Here is a 15,185-nt window from a genome sequence, read left to right on the forward strand (position 1 = left end):
CCTTCAGAGATAGCTTGTAGAGGTTCTTCAACTTCCTTATGGAATCAGGTAACTTTTTTATTTTAGTTTCAACAAGAATGAGCTTTTCTACAGATTCCAACTTTCCAATGGCATCTGACAACTCTTCTAGTGATGGACACCCATCTATGAATAGCTGGTGGAGGTTCTTCAAGCTTCCTATGGAACCCGGTAATCTTTTTAATAAAGTGCAAACAATGATGGGTTCTACAGATGAAGCATCTGAACGTCCAAGAGGTATCAGTATATCTTTCATCGATTCATGTTGTTCTAGAGATAACCTATAGGGACTCTTCAGATTGCCAATGGAATCAGGTATCCTTGATAATGAAGTGTTGTTAAAGATCAGATCTTCTAGAGATTCTAGGTATCCAATGCAATCTGGTAGTTCCAGCAATTTGCAACCCTTTAGAGGTAGATGTCAAGGTTTTTGAGTTCGCCTATGGATGGATAAATTTCTCAATGATGTTCCTTGAAGGTTCATTTGCTGCAAAGATTCCATTCTTCCAATGGAAGATGGAAGCTCTTCTAGTGATCCACAATCCTTTAAAGATAGCTTAATAAGGTGGATCAAGTCCACTACGGAGTCAGATATATTGTTTATTTTTGTTTGATCTAGGATACGATCGATGAGTCCATTTCCCCCAATAGTTCTGGAAAAGTTTTAATGTTTACACAAGCAGAAATATTGATTATTTCCAAGTAATACCATAAGGTAGTTCTCCTAAAGCAACACAATACACCATACTCAAGTAAACCAGGTTCTTGAGATGCTCAATTGATTCATCAACATCAGCCAAGCTGTGATAGTCATCAAGTGCCAATTTCACTAGGCACAGGAGGGTGGCAAAATCTAGAGTGGTAACAAGTTATGAACAACCAGTGAAATTGAGAACTCAGTTTGCGAAACATACAAGTTCTTAAGGAATTTAGAAAGCATTAGCCAAAACCTAGACATAAAGTTTGAAGATAAAAAAAAACATTCTTATATCCATTCTTAGTGTTGGGAATAAATTAAACTTGAACAAGAGTCTTCTAGAATTATTGAGTATGTACAAAAGTTTTCTTGAATTATTATGTATGTACAAGTTTCTAGGAGTCTTCTAGAGTTATTAAGTAGGTACAAGTTTCTAAGAGTCTTTTGGAGTCTCAATACATCTAGAAAGGTCTTACTAGTGTTATAAAAGCCTAGTCTAAGAGTCATTGTATGTATCAAAGTGTGAAGAGCCTTTTTGAGTAAAAGTATTAGAAGTCATTCTCCATCATCATTTTCAACTTTTCTCTCCATTCTATATTTTATTCTCTTCAAATTGGTATTAGAGCTTTGTTCGATTAAAATAAACAACTTTATTCCTCTTTCTTTCGTCCCTCAATTAACCAAAGAAAATTATGACCATTGGAGTATCGAAATGAAAGCTATTCTTGGATCTCAAGAATTGTGGAAGATAGTCGAAAAAGGCTATGTTGAAGTTGAAAATGAAGAAGAAATGCTACAGGCACAAAGAGAGAGTCTAAAAGCATCGAGAAAGAAAGATAAGAGAGCTCTTGTGGTAATCTACCAAGGAGTAACCTCAAATGAAGTCGCTTTTGAGAAGATTGCGTGTACTATTTCCTTAAAGCAAGCATGGGAGATTTTGGAAAGTTCATTTAAAGGAGGTGAAAAGGTAAAAAGGGTCAGTTTGCAAACTCTTCGAGGTGAGTTTGAATGTTTGCATAAAAATGTTTGCATAAAATAGAGTGGGAATCAGTTTCTGATTATTGTTCACGAGTATTATCTATAGTTAACCAATTAAAAAGAAATGGTGAAACTATGGATGATGTTCATGTCATTGAGAAAATTCTTCGTTCTTTAGATTCAAAATTTGACTACATTGTGATAGCCATTGAAAAATCAAAGGACTTGAATATCATGACCATTGATGAACTTACGGGTTCGTTGCAAGCTCATGAAGAAAGGCTAATCAAAAAGAAGAAAGAAGTAGTTTTGGATCAAGCACTTCAGTCGAAATTATCTCTAAATGAGAAAGAGAATTTCAAAAATCAAAGAGGTCGAGGATGTGGTCGTGGAAGAAATGAAAGCTTTAGAGGAAGAGGCTTATATGCTCGTGGAAGAGGCGATTATTCAAGCAAGGAGAATGGCTTGAATCAAAATCAAAATTTGAAAGGCTCGCAAAGAAGAAGAGGTTGTGGAAATCAAAGATGGAGAGGTCATAGCTATTTTGAATGCTATAATTGCCACAAACCTGATCATATGGCAAGTGAATGTTGGTACAAGGAGGAACAAAGGCATGATGCTCGTTTGGTGTATGAAAGCAAAAACCAAGAGCAAAATTATGACACTTTGTTTGTAACGCCCCAACTTTTTTATAGTAAAATTTTGGAGTAAATTTTTTTTTCTTTTTTTTTAAATAGCGGAAGTGCGAAAAACACAAGTCGGGTGCATTACAGGATAAAACAGAGAAGTACTAAACATACCATTCATTAATTGAAACATTAATGTCATTAATTACATCCCATAACAGAAATGTAAATCTACTAATCAGAGTTCAAACTGAAAACACTGAAAAACTGAGATCTCTTGACTACTTCCAAATGTGATGCCACGATGCTCCATTTATGCATTGCCTGAAAAACATTTAAAGCAGAAGGGTCAGACTCCCCTGTCTGCGTAAGAAGCAATGTATTTATATGTGGTGCTCAGTGTCCTGTGTACAAATATGTGCAACAACTGCAGATATAACTAGCATGGAAGTTTATATCATTCTAAGAAGATAATTATGATTTCTAATTCATGAAACAGTGCAAAAGATGATTGAACTAAAGGTATATTTATCTACATTAGTACAAACTGTAGATTCCACAAGTTTCACTAAAGCCAAATCAATAGTATATAATTCTTCAGAGATAAGTTTTCAGTCAACTTAAATTATTTAATGCTTATCTTACTCTTACCCTGTGGGTACACACAGGCATAGACCTCGTAGCGGACCAAGACCATATGGTGAGACGCCTAGATATCACGAAAACACGAACGTCCATGAAGTTCGTACCACCTACCCTCTCCAAGGTAGACCATGGGTCCAGTAACATACACCATCTTTCAGGTGTACCCAGAGCCCGAAGAATCTGGTAACATATACCGTCTTTCAGGTATACCCAGAGTCTCGAAGGTTTTATATTTCATTTTACATTTTCTTTATAACCAAGTGCGAGCTATCGCACTATAAAGGGTCCGGTAACATATATCGTCTTTCAGATGTACCCAGAACCCTGGGAAACCAGTAACATATACCGTTTTTAGGTATATCCAGTATCCCAGGAAACCAATAACATATACCGTCTTTCAGGTATACCCAGAATCCCATAAGTATTATATATGTGCATAATTTTCATTCTTGTTTTGTTTGGGTCTAGTAACATACATCGTCTTTCAGATGTACCCAGAACCCTGGGAAACCAGTAACATACACCATCTTTCAGGTATACCCAGAATCCCATAAGTATTATATATGTGCATAATTTTCATTCTTGTTTTGTTTGGGTCTAGTAACATACATCGTCTTTCAGATATACCTAGAACCCTGGGAAACCAGTAACATACACCCTCTTTCAGGTATACCCAGAATCCCATATTTAGGTTATGTAATGCATATTTTGTATTTTATTAAATTCTTAGTGCGAGTCGTTGCACCATAGGGGTTTTCCGAAATCCCAACCCATATTCAGGTTGATCTTAGTATATGCACATTACCCATCGAATGCCTCAAAGGCACCAACCACAATTTCTCATAATTCTGGTTCAACTTTGTGTTGAGTACTTATACATTCGGCATTTTAAGATTTGTTTATGAGCTCGAGTGTACGTTTCATACCCCCACTGGTTATGTCGCAACATGGCATTATCTAACTTTATCATTTCGTAAGTGCTTGTTTGGCACTCCCAACATTTAGCGAAACCACATGTTCATTTTTGAACTCTTATATTGTTCTGAACAAGAAATGATCTTCGTTGTGCAAGTATACGTACCATGTGTGTTCCATGTATTGGACATAATCCTAAAGTCTATAAGTGAATCACATATTTAGTTTACCATCAAAACTATTCCTTTCATAGATATTTTAATTGCATTTCACCTAAAAAGTCTTTAGAAAAACTTTTCTAAAAGAACCCTTCATGAAAATCATTTTTGAAAACCCTTTACTTAATTTTTCATGTTTATTAGTCGACCAATAAGCTCACCGGTCGACCAACCTTTTTGCTTCAAATCTTCTAAGAAAAATGTTATTTTTTTGTAAAATTAGTCGACCGAAGAATTTATCAGTCGACCGGACAGAATGTCTGTTTTCTGGAAAAGTTTAGCAGCAGTCGACTGAAGGGTTTATCAGTTGACTGATCATAAAATTAGTCGACCGAAAGTTTTATCAGTCGACCGGACAGAATGTCTGTTTTCTGGAAAAGTTTAGCAGCAGTCGACTGAAGGGTTTATCGGTCGAATGAACAGAATATCAAATTTCTGAAAATTTTAGCATTAGTCGACTGAAGGTTTTATCAGTCGACTGATCAGAATATCTGTTTTCTGGACAAATTTTAACATCAGTCGACTGAAGGTTTTATCAGTCGACTGAACAGAATGTCTATTTTCTGGAAAAATTTTAGTATCAGTCGACTGAAGGTTTTATCAGTCGACTGATCAGAATGCCTGTTTTCTGGAAAATTTTTAGCATCAGTCGACTGAAGGTTTTATCAGTCGACTGAACAGAATGTCTGTTTTCTGGAAATTTTTGCACCAGCCGACTGAAGGTTTTTATCAGTCGACTGAACATATTATCAGTCGACTAACTATTGTCTCAGTCGACTAATTTTGCCATTTTTCTGTAACTTTTTAAAAGGGCGTATCTTTTTATTTTGCAAACATTTTGATCATTCTAAATGGACTGTTTTGCCACCCCTTTCATCCTCAATGTATGAAATCTTTCAACTATAAATATGAGTGCATTCCACACTCAAAAACATCGAATCCAATCGAATTACCCAATATGAATGATATATCTTTATTTTACCATGATGTGAAATAGCAATCACGTATACATAACTTCAGACTTGATTAAAATCATTCAAACTACAAGGTATGAAAGGTGTATTGAACAAGAAAATACAACCAAACAATAATTTCATGAATAATAATCCGAGATACTTAAGATTCCACGCCATTTGCCTACTTTATTTTTTTGTTTCGATCTTGAATTTGTCATGGCTAACACCCACACCAAACATATATGCATTTTTCCTTCATAGATTTGAACTATAGGTTTTGATATGAGTACTACATATCACCAGGCATACACATAGGAACAAAATGCCCTTACAAAGAACACCACATTGCCCTAACGTTGGCCAAGGGTGAGAACCATTGGCTAAACCACTACATATTAACCTATTGGCGAGTAGGTGTTTCCGCTCATGCCACCTCGGTCTCGAAGCCCTAAACATTCCTATATATAGGTGGTGCTTGTCGCATAAACTCTATGATATTGCAACATAGATATGCAACAAGGCATCAACCACTTACATACAAATAGCAATGCTTCTTACCTCTTTGGAGTCTCACGACAGCAAGGCTGCAACTCCTTCTCTTCGTTAGAGCGGCACCCCACGTCGATAATGGATGTTCACGCGTTCAGCAAGGGAGGTCCACACAGTCCAACAATGGAGGTCGACCACCACCGAGAGAGAGAGAGATACGTCTAATGTAACTCCTTACCAAAATCTCTCATTTAACTCCTCTATTTAGGGGGAAGTTACCAAATTTTCAAAACATTAAATCTTCACCCAAATCTCACGTTTTGGGTGGGTGATGTCTATTTCCAACAATGCCCCCTCCTCTCTTTGGCATGATTTCCTCTAACTTCCCTCACTATTTGCTTTATGGGTACCCCTCTTCCATGTCACGTGGGATTCTCCTCAATCCATGGTAGAGCTAGATGAAAAAGCCAAAAATTTAAGCTTAATATAATCCCACGTTTTTACCCTTTTCACCAAGGTAGAAAACATCACTTTCTTGTGACAAAAAAAATTAATTTGTGCACATGGGGTTTTGAATTGAGGTTGCAACTCTACAACACTGTGTCCTACCATAACTCCACTTCACCACTTATTGTTTACTTTTGCGAAAATATTCTTTTTATGTCATATTGGGACGTTTTTCTTTGTTGATGGATTTCTTTCATTTTCAAGTGGATTTTTCACCCGTTGGTTTTAAACTTGCACTTGCTTACTTTAAATGTGCTTCGGATCTCACGCTATCATCCCGAAACCATCGGGTTTCCTTACTTGGACTCGTGAACCGAGTCAGGTCATCGGATCTCGTCAAAGTCCGGATCCAAGTACCCTTTCCAGTATTCGTTATTGGGTTCGCTCGACTGACCCACAAGCCTTAAAATCACATTGAATATCTCATAAACCATATTATCTCACGTAAACACACATTTTTATTTCATTGAAAATTCTTTAAAATTCATGGGTTTTACATCCTACCCTCCTTAAAAAGGATTTTGTCCGCGAAATCACAAATATCACTCGACAAAAAGGTTATGGTATTTCTTACTTATTGGCACGTCTTTTCTTTGAATGGAGTCGAATCAGCTTAAACTAAATTTTTAGTAGACTTCTTCGGGCAAAACTTAGCAATATGTCCTGGTTGCTCACATTTGAAACACTTGCCATTATAGAGAGGGCAAACTCTGAAGGGATGATCCTCATTGCACCGTCGACAAACTTGTTGAACCTTTGGCTGTTGCGATTTCCTTTGCTGTTGACGGTTTGGGTAGCCTTCCTGTCGCATTTTCTTTTTTGTAGGTAGTGTGAACTCCCTTTCACTAGGATTTTTCTCAATAGTACTCACCTTGATCTGTTGCTCGGGTTTATTCCATTGCTTCTTTTGCTCTTTGACCCAGTCTTCTTCCAATAGGGTCGCTACTTCGATGGCCTCATCGAGTGATTTTGGCCCTCGTGTGAACACCTTGGTTCTCAAAGCTGGCTTCAATCCACGAGCAAAGTTCATTGCTCGATCCTCTTCCATGGTGTATACATTTGGGCAATATCGTTCTAGACAGCGAAACTTAGTGATATAATCCGCCAGTGTTGTTGCCCCTTGTTGTAGGTCTAAAAATTCTTGCATCTTCTTACTACGTTCATGCTTAGGGAAATATGCAGAGTTAAAAACCTCAATAAACTCGTCCCAAGTAACCTTTTCATTCTGGAACTTGACTGCATAGATTGTATCCCACCACTTCTCAGCGTGGTCCTTCAAACGATAGGTACCGAAGTTCACCTTTTGTTCCTCTGGAACATTCAAAACATGAAAAATATGTTCAATCTCACATATCCACGTCTCAGCCGCTTCAGGATCAGTCTTGCCCTTAAAAACAGGAGGATCCATTTCCATAAAGCGCTTGTAAGTGACTGTCCCTATGTTCTGCCTATCTTGGGCTACATGTTGGAGGTTCGCACCCACTTGTTGCATTGCAACCACCTGCTGTTGCACAACCTCGGCAAGGTTGTTCACAGTGTCCATGATATCGTTGCACCTGGCCTCCCATGCCATCTATCAGGACAAAAGCATAATAATAGTTAATCGTTAGGTTACACAATTATACTTGCTAAGTAATATCCTTAGCAATCTTTCATAGTTCTCAAATGTACGAAACACAATTCAAACAGTTCCGCAATAAAATTTATTGGTGCAATAACTCATTTTATACATATATTCTTCGAACAACCTCAAGCGACACCGCATAAGGCCGCTATCGTCAGAAAATCACCATTCTAGACGACCCACATTAGAGAACTTCCGCTCTAACCCACTATCCGGAGAATTACCACTCTAATATCATAAAAAAAAGAGTCATCACTCAAATGACATCGTTAGAAGATCATCATTCTAACGGCAATGTTGAAGAATCACCACTTATTAGAGAATCATCATTCTAATGACATTGTTAGAGAATCACCATTCTAACGATATTGTTGAAAATTCACCACTTCAACAACCTCATTAGGGAATCGCCACCCTAATGGCATCGTTAGAGAATCGAATCACCACCCTAACGGCATTGCTGAAGAATCACCACTCCAACAACCTTCATTAGAGAATCATCACTCTAATGGCATCGTTAGGGAATCACCACCCTAACGGTATTGCTGAAGAATCACCACTCCAACAACCTTCATTAGAGAATCACCACTCTAATGGTATCGTTAGGGAACCACCATCCTAACGGCATCGTTAGAGAATCATTACTCTAACGGCATTGCCGGAGAATCACCACTCCAACAACCTTCATTAGAGAATCATCACTCTAATGGCATCGTTAGGGAATCACCACCCTAGCGGCATTGCTGAAGAATCACCACTCCAACAACCTTCATTAGAGAAACACCACTCTAATGGCATCGTTAGGGAATCACCACCCTAGCGGCATCGTTAGAGAATCACCACTCTAACGACATTGCTGGAGAATCACCACTCCAACAACCTTCATTAGAGAATCACCACTCTAATGGCATCGTTAGGGAATCATCACCCTAACGGCATCGTTAGAGAATTACCACTCTAACGGCATTGCTGGAGAATCACCACTCTAACAACCTTCATTAGAGAATCACCACTCTAATGGCAGTGTTAGGGAATCACCACCCTAGCGGCATCGTTAGAGAATCACCACTCTAACGGCATTGCTGGAGAATCACCACTCCAACAACCTTCATTAGAGAATCACCACTCTAATGACATCGTTAGGGAATCACCACTCCAACAACCTTCATTAGAGAATCACCACTCTAATGACATCGTTAGGGAATCACCACCCTTGCGGCATCGTTAGAGAATCACCACTCCAGCAACCTTCATTAGAGAATCACCACTCTAATGACATCAGTAGAGCATCACCACCCTAATGACAACGTTGGCATTACCCGGAATCACCACCTGGGCCAACTCAACTTACCACAATCCCTTTCAATTGTGGTTGGGAAACAAGAATTCCCACAACGCTCTTTCAAAAACCATAACACCCAGAAGTCTGGTGTTATGTAGTCCCCAACTATGACCCTCTCAGGAGTCGATTGCCATCATCGGCAACCCAAAAGCCATTTGCTAAGCATATAACATCATTTACGTTCTCATCACCAAGAACAACTGGGGGTCTACAACATCCTCCAACGAGGAACTCAAAGGTTTAACGGGCACAGACAAGGCTTTCACCTTCTGTTCGAAAGATTATTCAGAAAGGTACCCCTCATCAATGATAGAGTCACTAACATCTCCAACGAAGTTAGAAAAAAGAAAAACATTAATTTAGAGCCTCATCCGATGACTCTTATCAACAAAATCATCGTTTCCAATGCGATTGGGATAATAATTTTGATATTCGTTACGATTCACCAAATCAGTTTCGAGAAGGTAGAATACGTGAGCAGTCCCTGGGTTTCGCTCCAGAACTTCAACTCTCGCAGGAGTTGATACGAGACTAACTTGGGAAGCTATGCCCTCAAGTGCATCCACGTTTCCCATCTAGCAAAATATATACCATACTTTAGGTGGCACTCATCTTCTATGTATATTCTAATGGGTCACAAGATGTAAATTGTCACCCACCAGCTGCGTTGCAGCAGCCTGTCGGCCTACCACTTCGGCCAGGTTATGTAGCATCTCCATAAATCATTGCAACGGTTTACCCAAGCCATTCGTTTGGGAAGTAAAAGGCCATTCTAACCTTAGTTATAACTCCATGAAAATATAATAAGCAATTATATGTTTTTATCTCTACATTAAGAAAACCACATTTCTACATACTTACAGAGCCATCGCGGTCGCTGGAAGAGCCAAGATCTCAGATTTTTCAGTCCTGCTCTGATACCAAAGTTGTAACGCCCCAACTTTTTTATAGTAAAATTTTGGGGTAAATTTTTTTTTCTTTTTTTTTTTAAATAGCGGAAGTGCGAAAAACACAAGTTGGGTGCATTATAGGATAAAACAGAGAAGTACTAAACATACCATTCATTAATTGAAACATTAATGTCATTAATTACATCCCATAACAGAAATGTAAATCTACTAATCAGAGTTCAAATTGAAAACACTGAAAAACTGAGATCTCTTGACTACTTCCAAATGCGACGCCACGATGCTCCATTTATGCATTGCCTGAAAAACATTTAAAGCAGAAGGGTCAGACTCCCCTCTCTGCGTAAGAAGCAATGTATTTATATGTGGTGCTTAGTGTCCTGTGTACAAATATGTGCAACAACTGCAGATATAACTAGCATGGAAGTTTATATCATTCTAAGAAGATAATTATGATTTCTAATTCATGATACAGTGCAAAAGATGATTGAACTAAAGGTATATTTCTCTACATTAGTACAAGCTGTAGATTCCACAAGTTTCACTAAAGCCAAATCAACAATATATAATTCTTCAGAGATAAGTTTCCAGTCAACTTAAATTATTTAATGCTTATCTTACTCTTACCCTGTGGGTACACACAGGCATAGACCTCGTAGCGGACCAAGACCATATGGTGAGACGCCCAACTCTCACGAAAACACAAACGTCCATGAAGTTCGTACCACCTACCCTCTCTAGGGTAGACCATGGGTCTAGTAACATACACCATCCTTCAGGTGTACCCAGAGCTCGAAGAATCTGGTAACATATACCGTCTTTCAGGTATACCCAGAGTCTCGAAGGTTTTATATTTCATTTTACATTTTCTTTATAACCAAGTGCGAGCTATCGCACTATAAGGGGTCCGGTAACATACATCGTCTTTCAGATGTACCCAGAACCCTGGGAAACCAGTAACATATACCGTTTTTAGGTATATCTAGTATCCCGGGAAACCAGTAACATATACCGTCTTTCAGGTATACCCAGAATCCCATAAGTATTATATATATGCATAATTTTCATTCTTGTTTTGTTTGGGTCTAGTAACATACATCGTCTTTCAGATGTACCCAGAACCCTGGGAAACCAATAACATACACCATCTTTCAGGTATACCCAGAATCCCATAAGTATTATATATGTGCATAATTTTCATTCTTGTTTTGTTTGGGTCTAGTAACATACATCGTCTTTCAGATGTACCCAGAACCCTGGGAAACCAGTAACATACACCACCTTGCAGGTATACCCAGAATCCCATATTTAGGTTATGTAATGCATATTTTGTATTTTATTAAATTCTTAGTGCGAGTCGTTGCACCATAGTGGTTTTCCGAAATCCCAACCCATATTCAGGTTGATCTTAGTATATGCACATTACCCATCGAATGCCTCAAAGGCACCAACCACAATTTCTCATAATTCTGGTTCAACTTTGTGTCGAGTACTTATACATTCAGTATTTTAAGATTTGTTTATGAGCTCGAGTGTACGTTTCATACCCCCACTGGTTATGTCGCAACATGGCATTATCTAACTTTATCATTTCGTAAGTGCTTGTTTGGCACTCCCAACATTTAGCGAAACCACATGTTCATTTTTGAACTCTTATATTGTCCTAAACAAGAAATGATCTTCGTTGTGCAAGTATACGTACCATGTGTGTTCCATGTATTGGATATAATCCTAAAGTCCATATGTGAATCACATATTTAGTTTACCATCAAAACTATTCCTTTCATAGATATTTTAATTGCATTTCACCTAAACAGTCTTTAGAAAAACTTTTCTAAAAGAACCCTTCATGAAAATCATTTTTGAAAACCCTTTACTTAATTTTTCATGTTTATTAGTCGACCAATAAGCTCACCGGTCGACCAACCTTTTTGCTTCAAATCTTCTAAGAAAAATGTTATTTTTTTGTAAAATTAGTCGACCGAAGAATTTATCAGTCGACCGGACAGAATGTCTGTTTTCTGAAAAAGTTTAGCAGCAGTCGACTGAAGGGTTTATCAGTTGACTGATCATAAAATTAGTCGACCGAAAGTTGTATCAGTCGACCGGACAGAATGTCTGTTTTCTAGAAAAGTTTAGCAGCAGTCGACTGAAGCGTTTATCGGTCGACTGAACAGAATATCAAATTTCTGAAAATTTTAGCATTAGTCGACTGAAGGTTTTATCAGTCGACTGATCAGAATATCTGTTTTCTGGACAAATTTTAACATCAGTCGACTGAAGGTTTTATCATTCGACTGAACAGAATGTCTATTTTCTGGAAAAATTTTAGCATCAGTCGACTGAAGGTTTTATCAGTCGACTGATCAGAATGCCTGTTTTCTGGAAAAATTTTAGCATCAGTCGACTGAAGGTTTTATCAGTCGACTGAACAGAATGTCTGTTTTCTGGAAATTTTTGCAGCAGTCGACTGAAGGTTTTTATCAGTCGACTGAACATATTATCAGTCGACTAACTATTGTCTCAGTTGACTAATTTTGTCGTTTTTCTGTAACTTTTTAAAAGGGCGTATCTTTTTATTTTTCAAACATTTTGATCATTCTAAATGGACTGTTTTGCCACCCCTTTCATCCTCAATGTATGAAATCTTTCAACTATAAATATGAGTGCATTCCATACTCAAAAACATCGAATCCAATCGAATTACCAAATAGGAATGATATATCTTTATTTTACCATGATGTGAAATAGCAATCACGTATACATAACTTCAGACTTGATTAAAATCATTCAAACTACAAGGTATGAAAGGTGTATTGAACAAGAAAATACAACCAAACAATAATTTTATGAATAATAATCCGAGATACTTAAGATTCCACGCCATTTGCCTACTTTATTTTTTTGTTTCGATCTTGAATTTGTCATGGCTAACACCCACACCAAACATATATGCATTTTTCCTTCATAGATTTGAACTATAGGTTTTGATATGAGTACTACATATCACCAGGCATACACATTGGAACAAAATGCCCTTACAAAGAACACCACATTGCCCCAACGTTGGCCAAGGGTGAGAACCATTGGCTGAACCACTACATATTAACCTATTGGCGAGTATGTGTTTTCGCTCATGCCACCTCGGTCTCGAGGCCCTAAACATTCCTATATACAGGTGGTGCTTGTCGCATAAACTCTATGATATTGCAACATAGATGTGCAACAAGGCATCAACCACTTACATACAAATAGCAATGCTTCTTACCTCTTTGGAGTCTCACGACAGCAAGGCTGCAACTCCTTCTCTTCGTTAGAGCGGCACCCCACGTCGATAATGGATGTTCACGCGTTCAGCAAGGGAGGTCCACACAGTCCAACAATGGAGGTCGACCACCACCGAGAGAGAGAGAGAGAGAGAGAGAGAGAGAGAGAGAGAGAGAGAGATACGTCTAATGTAACTCCTTACCAAAATCTCTCATTTAACTCCTCTATTTAGGGGGAAGTTACCAAATTTTCAAAGCATTAAATCTTCACCCAAATCTCACGTTTTGGGTGGGTGATGTCTATTTCCAACAATGCCCCCTCCTCTCTTTGGCATGATTTCCTCTAACTTCCCTCACTATTTGCTTTATGGGTACCCCTCTTCCATGTCACATGGGATTCTCCTCAATCCTTGGTAGAGCTAGATGAAAAAGCCAAAAATTTAGGCTTAATATAATCCCACGTTTTTACCCTTTTCACCAAGGTAGAAAACATCACTTTCTTGTGACAAAAAAAATTAATTTGTGCACAGGGGGTTTTGAATTGAGGTTGCAACTCTACAACACTGTGTGTCCTACCATAACTCCACTTCACCACTTATTGTTTACTTTTGCGAAAATATTCTTTTTATGTCATATTGGGACGTTTTTCTTTGTTGATGGATTTCTTTCATTTTCAAGTAGATTTTTCACCCGTTGGTTTAAAACTTGCACTCGCTTACTTTAAATGTGCTTCAGATCTCACGCTATCATCCCGAAACCATCAGGTTTCCTTACTTGGACTCATGAACCGAGTCAGGTCATCGGATCTCGTCAAAGTCCGGATCCAAGTACCCTTTCCAGTATTCGTTATTGGGTTCGCTCGACTGACCCACAAGCCTCAAAATCACATTGAATATCTTATAAACCATATTATCTCACGTAAACACACATTTTTATTTCATTGAAAATTCTTTAAAATTCATGGGTTTTACATTGTTGCTTGTATCTCATGGTGGAGGTCTTGATGATGTCTGGTACACAGTCAGTGGTGCTAGTAAGCATATGACAGGTAACAAAAATTTATTTTTTAAGTTGTTTGAATCTAATTATGGTGAAGTTATAGTAGGAGATGAAAAGGCTTACAAAGTTAGTGGTGTTGGTGAAATGGAGTTCAAAACAAAATCAGGAAAAATTACGAAAATGTCTGAAGTTTATTTTGTTCTTGGTTTGAAAAATAATTTGCTCAGTGTAGGGCATCTTTTGAAGAAGGGATACGACATTCATTTCCATGACATGGCTTGCTACTTGTCAAGGAAAAAGCAAGTTATTGGAAGGGTTGGAGTTGCTTCAAATAATCTTTTCTCACTCACTCTTTAAAATAAAAATGTCTTGTTTTACTAGTATTGATAATGGAGTTTCTAAGCTATGGCATGATAGATATGGACACTTGAATTATAGAAATTTGAAGCTTCTCTCAAAGAAGATGATGGTCAAAGGCTTGCCTCAAATTGATCATCTTGATGAAGTTTGTGAAGCATGTCAACTCGGAAAGCAACACAGAAACCCATTTCCTCCTCAATCATCATGGCGTGCAACAAGACCTTTGGAGCTTATTCATTCAGATCTTTGTGGTCCGATGATAGTGACATCTTTGGGAGGTAATCATTATTTTATTTCTTTCATTGATGATTACTCACGAAAATTTTGGGTGTATTGTGTCAAAGAAAAATCAGAAGCTCTTCAGAAATTCAAAGACTTCAAGGCGGAAGTTGAAACATTTACTAGGCTGAAAATCAATACTTTGCGGACTGACCGCGGAGGTGAATATTTTTCAAATGAGTTTGAAAATTATTGCAAGGACAATGATATTCGACATGAAATGACGGTCTGACATACACCACAACAAAATGGTGTGTGTGAAAGAAAGAATCGGATAATTATGGAGATGGTCAAATGTATTCTTATGAAGAAGAAACTGTCAAGAAGATTTTGGGCAGAAGTTGTTTCTTGTGCAGAT

This window comes from Nuphar pumila, chromosome 10 (assembly GCF_984573655.1).
Source record: "Nuphar pumila chromosome 10, dmNupPumi1.hap1.1, whole genome shotgun sequence".
Lineage (NCBI taxonomy): Eukaryota > Viridiplantae > Streptophyta > Magnoliopsida > Nymphaeales > Nymphaeaceae > Nuphar > Nuphar pumila.